The sequence below is a fragment of the Telopea speciosissima genome, chromosome 9 (assembly GCF_018873765.1).
Source record: "Telopea speciosissima isolate NSW1024214 ecotype Mountain lineage chromosome 9, Tspe_v1, whole genome shotgun sequence".
In the NCBI taxonomy this organism is placed as follows: domain Eukaryota; kingdom Viridiplantae; phylum Streptophyta; class Magnoliopsida; order Proteales; family Proteaceae; genus Telopea; species Telopea speciosissima.
The window spans coordinates 20,734,681-20,742,791 of NC_057924.1; the positions used below are offsets into that span (position 1 = coordinate 20,734,681).

The window sequence follows — 8,111 nt, forward strand, 5'->3', positions numbered from 1 at the left end:
AGAATATAAATAACCTACGTACCATCTTTGAGAATGAACAAGGATGGCTTAGCCTTAGAAGCTTGAAACCCCAAATGAAGTAGAAATTAAGAAAGATGATGAAATTAACCATGCATGGAGTGCTTGCTACGTCCCTGCTCATATGTCATGTTACAACCAAAATAGAATTTATCAAGTAGAAAAATTACATTGGAAAACTGAAGACTATAAAGATGGTGCACAAACCTTCGAGAGTGCAAGAACATAAATGGAGAATATGGCAATATATAATAAGGTGTATGAATGAATTTGAGTTTAAAATTCGTTCACAAATGATCAGTACACAACATTTGTTGGACATCTATGTCCGTCAAACCCGGTTTAATGTGTATTGAACTTTTTATTCATTTTGGTTTAATATCATCACATGCGATATAAACTTTTTAAGCATTATGTGTCCTTAAGTTTACAGGTTAAATGGAAGTCACGACTAGGGTACTCTTATTAGATGATCGTCACATTGGGTACGTCTAGACATGTTGATGTCAGGGTACAAATCCTATACATATTGATGTGTATTAGCAAAGAATCTAAGTATGGCCATTCCCTCATGTGTAATTATCAGATGTAAGTTTTGGATAGACATGTGTCACTGAGTCCCAGTACCTGAGAGGGCCTTGTCAATACAAAATGTGAACATATAGTTTGGTTTGTCAATGACTAAGGTTCTAAGAACAAAAACTGATATTCTGGCAATGTGCAAACATTTTGTGAGTGAAACAATCACTCAACATGGTCTCCACTGCTCGATTGGGGAACATCAAAAGAGAGATTGTTTGTGGATGATAGGATGAGAATCAAGATCTTGTTCCGTTTTGAAAATGGTTTACAAAGCTTATTTTTACATAAAATAGATTATATGTACATTTTGATTGAAATGTTTAATTGTTTTTTATGGATTCAAATCATGTACATAGACGCTTTGATATGGACATGTACTATGGAATGGGGTTTGGCAGTAGTTAAATACATGTCCTAGATTCCATAACGATGATGTTGATTAGTGGAGGGTTGGTGCATTATAAGGTGTTATTATGTAAGGGTATTTTTGAGATTTATTAATTATAAAATTAATTTATTTGATTTAATGGATATGGTGCAATTATATTTTATTATCCATTAGAATTAAAATAAATAATTGGTTTATTTTGCCTTTTAGATTCTGCTTCTTCCCTAATTAGAAGCACGTACACTAGAATTGGATGGTTGGATTCAAGTCAAACTCATGGAAAGAGAATCAGACTCTCACAAGGACTAAAGCGTCAGCTCCCCAAGGGGCATTCAAATCCACAGACGAGGGAGGGGGGGGGGGGGGGGAGCCGCCCAAGTGCTAGGCACAATTTTTGGCTCCCCTCCCCCTTAGCCGGATCCTCCTGTCTCTCATTCTCGTCTCTTCTTGCTCTTGTTTTTGAGAATTAGGATTTGTTGAAACCCTGGTATTTTGTCAAGGTTTTTGAAGAGAATTTGCATTGGCTTGGAGAAACTGGGTTACAACAAAAAAGGTTCGGGAACATTCATCTCTGTGTGCTCGTTTGAGGAAAAACTAGTAACTGGAGAAGGAGCAATACTCGATTCTTGCCGTTGCGCATTCAGGTATGGGATGGTTTTTGTTATTCCTTGCAATCATGGGAAGAGATGGTTTAATTACTATTTTTAATTCCACCCACCAACAACAGTCAGATTTTAATCCTCTCCAATTCCCTAAAATTTGTAGTGCAGTAGTTCGGGGTGGAAATGACGACACTTGGTAGCTCGGACATCCAACGGTCTGAGCTCATTGACTTTGATTTTTTTTCCTTCTCAAGCACTGTTGGATGTCCGAGCTGTCAGGTGTTGACATCTCCACCCCGAACTACCGCACTGCACACTTTCAGGGAATTAGAAAGGATTATTTTCCACAACATTTCCCTTACATGTGGCAGTGTGCCACCATGAAATTCCATTCTAGATATGCCGTATAGAGAACTTTTCCTCTGTATTATGGAATGTTTTATCTTACTTATCTTCTATCATATCCAAACGGATCTGAAGAATTTTGGGCTTCGTTATGGAGTATGGACATAAGTCCTACTTTGGTGGTGTTAGCAAATAGTGGTCCTCTTCTAGTTCTACCACACACACGTATACGACACGTATCTTCAATTTGTGATAATTTTATTTGCTAATATAACCAGTGTTGGTGGGGCCCATTGTGTAGTGGAATCTCTCCCATCTATAATCACCATCATCCAATGAGCATCTCCTTTCTATTCGGCCAAAACAAAAGCATAAAACTGCTGTAAAGCATGGATATTCTCATATTCCCCAATAGTTTAATACGTCTCAATTCATAGACTTTTACCATTCTTAGCTAAAAAACAACCAACTTACGGCCTTACGCTCCATAAATCCATACCTGATTTGCCTTTATTGGCAAGAAAACTACCACTATCGTTGTTAGTCTGAGAGTATCACAAATTTGGATCCTCTACGACCATATTGGTGATCAAGCGAGCCTACCTGGGCCTGGGATAATCCAACCCAATATTTAGATTAAGGTTGGTCAGATTTAGGAATGCAAGTTAGGGTCGGCCAGCCTAGCAGGCCTGATCCAACCCAATATTTAGACCAGGTTGGCCCAGGCCCAGCATTTTAGTTTTAGAACCTTAGGCATCAAGAGATTGTAGATAGCTAGGGTCAGGTTAAATTGACAGTGGAGCGGTATTAACTGAACTAAGGGTGTCAATTTGGGTCCGGAACCGGGAACCGTCCCAGAACTATCCCTCTAAAACCCATCACCAATTTGTCTCATTACTAAATGGGATGATTATGGGAGTTGATTTTGGGACTGATTATTAAATGAGACTGGATGATTCTAGTACGGGTTTCCCAATCATTCAAAATAGAATTCTAATAAAGAAACTGGCGAGAACCGGAATTGCTAGGACTTGTTTAACATGACTAATATAATAGTTATAAATTATATAAGAGTTATATTGTAATTAAAAAAAAAAACTAAAAAATTATCAATTATTTTGGGTTTAGTTAAGTATTTATATTTTAATAATTGATATTTGATTATTTTATGCTTAAGAATATATTAAATTATTTATATTCTTGGGAAATTATTTGTATACTTAAGAATTTTGTACATATTTGATTAATATTTGATTGTTTGAGGTTTGAGTGCTTAGAACCGTTAAGAAATCGGAATCGGATCATCCCATTATTAAACACGATCATTTAGTAAACAGAACGGTTCTGGGATTGACCCCCTTGGAACTAAAACCCATATATAATTTCATAAAGAACCGTCCCATTTGACACCCTTAAATTGAACCAAACCTAAATCAATCATATCTGAACCAACCAGGCTAATTTGCACTTCGGTTGGGTTGGCTTCACCGTTCAAGCAGACCACAATCGCACTTCGGACAGTGAGAACAGCACGCTTGTGAAACCTAGGACGAGATATGATTTTTGTCCCAGATTTGCTGGATCTAAAGTTATGATAACTTTATAAAGGCAAGAATTGACTCTTGGAAGTATAAATAATCCTTAAATATTCCTAACCTTTAGTTCTTGACTCGATTGCTATCCTTAATCACTACTTACGAGGAAGATTTATATGCTTAAAAAGAGTCCTTTTAGATCTGTTAAGATTCTAAATATAGATCCAAACATCAAACCAGAAATTTTCAGGAATGAAGAGAAATAAGTAAGGAATAAGAATAAGTTGAAATACATAACTAACCCACCATGTGGGGAGAACTCTTTCCGATCTCATCGCTATTGTTTGTGTTTCTTTGTGTCTCTGAGAGAAAGAGATGTGGACAGGACCACACATGCCGCTGCCGCGTTGGATTTGTCTGCTTATAGGACCTTCCATTATCGTATCATAGATTTTGAAAAAGCTTCAAGACCTTTTTTCAGTAAGACCTCGTACTAGAAAAACATATCACGTTCTTCCCACTAATGTCATATCCATCTACGCCCCATTTCCCTGCAAAATGGTCCTTATAAATATGGAAATATGCAAATGGGTTCTCACCTCATTGCCTACTGAGCTTGCTACTTCACTCTTCTCCTTGTTAGCTTCAGTTATTTGCTTGCACTATCGATCAGATGGCAACATCAGTTGCAGCACGAGTTTTCATATTCACCATAGTTACCTTATGGACTCTCACGTTAATGACGATGACGACGACGACGACGACGGAGGCGCGCGTCGTGTATGGTGGAGAACTCCGGCGGCTTACTGAGAAGAAGATGGATGGCCAACTTGTTTTACATGGGTTAGGTGTTGACGTATGGACAACCAAAATGGACTATAAACCACGAAGGGTTTTGCAAGACAGAGTATCACCTGGAGGACCGGACCCTCAACACCACAAATGAGAAGCACCCCCTCCCCCCACCTAAAAGCATTGCCCTAGACGCCACTCTCAACGATGGAAAGGATGTTTGGTTTCAGCAATATTTAAGTCCGGGATTGATTAAATCTTGGGATAATGAGTTATTTGTCATTTTCACTTGCGTAGTTTCTTAGGCTGTGTTTTGTATGCATTTTAGATTGATTTCGTATTCTTGGACAATGAAAACAACTATTTTTATCATCCAAGATGCAAAATTGACATGGAGGCCAAAGGCTGCCTTTTGCCTTTTGCCTTTTGCCTTTTGTGTGTTTTCCAATCTCAAGAATGAAGTTTTATTCTCTGCAGAACTTGTCTTTTGTGTGTGTGTGTGTGTGGACTGTTATTCTCTTCAGAACTTGTCTTGTGTGTGTAGAATGGAGTCTTATTCTCTTCAAAACTTGTCTTTTGTGTGTGTGTGTGTGTGTATGTTTTCACCTCCACATTCCATATGTGTAGCTTACCCACACTACACGAAAACCCTGCAATCAAACATGCCCAAGGCTGAGAGCTTTCTCTAGCAAGTTGCTTTATTCTTCGACTGAAATAATCTGTGGATGGAACTTTGTTTGTCAATGTATATATTCAGCATTGGCAAGTTGTTTTCTTTCTTTCCCTTTAAGGCCATAGGATTCAAACAGATGGAAATTGTGAATCTCTATATCTTTCATTATTGTAGAGTGGGCTATTTATACAAGAGTCTATACATTACAATAGGAGAGAATGTACAGAAAGCCAATATTACAGCTAACAATGACATCCCACCTCAAACTCAATGTGAGAGAGTCGATCCCAAGTTGAGTTTGGAAACTAGAATGTCAGAGAGTCCTGGGAGACGATCTTTGGTGAAGAAGTCGGCAACCTGGTCAGAAGATGTAACGTACTAGTACGAGGTGAAGAGTGCCACGAACAAGATATTGACGCAAAAAGTGACAATCATTCTTTATATATTTGGTGTATGCATGAAAGACATCATTGTGAGAAATCTGGATGGCACTTCTATTATCACAATTAAGATTAGTAGCATCAAAATGTATCACTCCCATTTCTTCGAATAGCCACCATAACCGAAGTGGTTCAAAGATTGTGTCTGCAATGGCATGATTTTTTGCTTCCATACTGGAGCGAGATATAGCAGTTTGCTTCTTGCTAAACCAAGAGATGAGAAAATCTCCCAAGAAGAAGCAGTAGCCAGTAGTGGATCATCGATCAGTGGGGTCTCTTGCCCAATCAACATCAAAATAGGCACATAACTCTAAAGAGGATTGAGTAGAAAAATGTAGACCATGGAATAGTGTACCTTTGACATATCGTAAAATGTGAAGCATGGCGGCATAATGGACCAAGCAAGGAGCAGACATAAACTGACTGACAAGATGTATTGCATAAGCAGTATCATGACAAGTAACTATGAGATATATAAGGCTCCCCACTAACTGATGATAGAGAGTTTCATACTGAAGCGGAGTGCCATCAGTAGGTATCAACTAGACATTAGTCTCACAGGAGGAGTAGAAGCAATCTTGTTGTTAGTCAATCCGACATGAGATAGGAGATCGGATGCATACTTGTCCTGAGAAAGAGAGTATCCATTAGATCCACATGAGATCTTGAGACCCAAAAAATAGCTAAGCGATCCAAGATCTCCTTCATCTTAAATTTTCGGTGGAGGACCTATTTTAGTTCTGAGATGCCAGCAGAATCATTGCTAGTAATAATCATATCATACACGTAAAGCACAACAATAATGGTACCTATTGACGATTTACGAAGAAAAATTGCATTATCATATGCACTCGGTGTAAAGGAAAATTAACAATTAGTGCTACTAAACTTTGCAACCCAAGCATGATGAGCTTGTTTGAGACCATACAATTCTGGACGTAGGTAGCATACATGATGAGGATGATGATCATAGTTTGGTGGTGGCTACATGTATACTTCATCTTCAATAACTCCATTAAGGCATTCTCAACATCCATCTGGAATAATGGCCAATGGCAAACAGCAGCAACTGCGAACAAGCAGCAACCAGTGGTTCGTCGTGCAACAAGAGCAAAGGTCTACTCATAGTCAATGCCATAGACTTTGGTGAATCCCTTTGCCACAAGACGAGCTTTGTAACACTCTATGGATCCATCATAATGATTCTTAACATGGAATATGAATCCAAGTAAGAATCTGATGAATTTTGCTATCCCAATCTTTAAGGGGCTCAATAAATTTAGGAGTATTGTTTGAGTTAAAATAATACCGCAAGCGTACGGGTCAATCGTAGCTACGGGTCGAACACGAGGAGATATACGCCACTCTATTTAACTAACTTAAAAGTAATGCAAAGTGAACCAAATTAAAGTGTTAAATTAAACTAATTAAATTAATGAAAATTAATGCATCCTAACTCATAAGCATCTAACAAAATTAAGGGATTAAATTGGCGTCCTAACACATGAGCATTTAACCTATCAGACTAACGCAAATTGAAAGGAATAAAAATGCAGCCACACATAATAACCACATAAAAAGGAATAAGGGAATAAAAGTGCATCCACAAATCACAACCATATAAAAAAAAAAAAAAAGAAATAGAGGGAGAAGAAGAAGAAGATAGAGAGAGATAGAGGAGAGGGAGAATGAGATTAAGGGTTTAGAGAATGAGATACCTTGATGTGCTTGAATACTTGAATAAACTCACCATAGCTTCCTCTTCTAAATCTCCATGTCTTGTCATCAACATAGGAACTTAGACTAGGAAGCTTTAAACTAAAACTATTACAACCATTAAACTAGACTTATGAAATCAAAACTAAGAACTTGAAATCAAAACTAAGAACTTAAGCCAAAAATAGGAAAAGAAGAGAAAATTTCACTAAGTGAATGAAGTAAAAATTACACTAAAAAACTGAATTAAAATTGAACTAAAAACTGAACTAAAAAACTCCCTTCTTACAACCCAAAGGCCAAGGGGTATTTATAGGGGGAAGAGAAGAGAAGAGAGAAGAGGGAAGTGTAGGGGAAATATTCCCTAAGAAAAGAGAATATTCTCTTCTCCTTCCTCTTTTACAATGCCTTGAATCCTAAGAAAAAAGGAAAAAATAGAAAGAACAAGAAGAGAAAATTGTTTACATAGAACTTCTATTTCTAGAAAAGTAAACTTCCAATTATAACAAGTGTTTCATTTTCTTTATAGATATCTTCTCCAAGCAATAAAATCAAAGATGCTTTGACTTTTCAACCTTCAATAGGTGAGAGAATATCTTTCAAAATAAATCTATCCCAAGCAGAATTCCAGAAGTGCCCTTGAGAGGTTGGAGGAGAGAGAGAGTAAGGGTGATGACTAGGATTCCTTCAAGAATAAATAAACTACCCATTCTGTCCTTCAGAAAACGTGGAGCATGGGGTGCTTATATAGGCCTCACCATTGTGTTCCTTGTGAAAAATCATCCAAAATAGACCCAAATTTCGTCCAATTTGGAGTTCGGGAGCCCAAGATATCTCAAGTTGAAATTGGACTGTCCAGAGCCCTCCAAATGGAATCTTTCGGGTACAGGAAATATAACTTCTGGTTATTGCATTAAAGCCCCTAGAATCGGAACTTTTGCTTCACTTTGTCTCCGGCTGACTGTCAATAATTACAAATAAACCCTTATAGACCATTTTCGTGCTTCGTTACGGAAACGG

The 8,111-nt window shown here is 37.7% G+C and overlaps 1 pseudogene; it reads right to left on the reverse strand.

Annotated features, from left to right (window-relative positions):
• Positions 1 to 5,162: 5,162 nt before the first annotated feature.
• Positions 5,163 to 6,233, reverse strand: LOC122640897 (annotated as a pseudogene).
• Between the last annotated feature and the right edge of the window lie 1,878 nt (positions 6,234 to 8,111).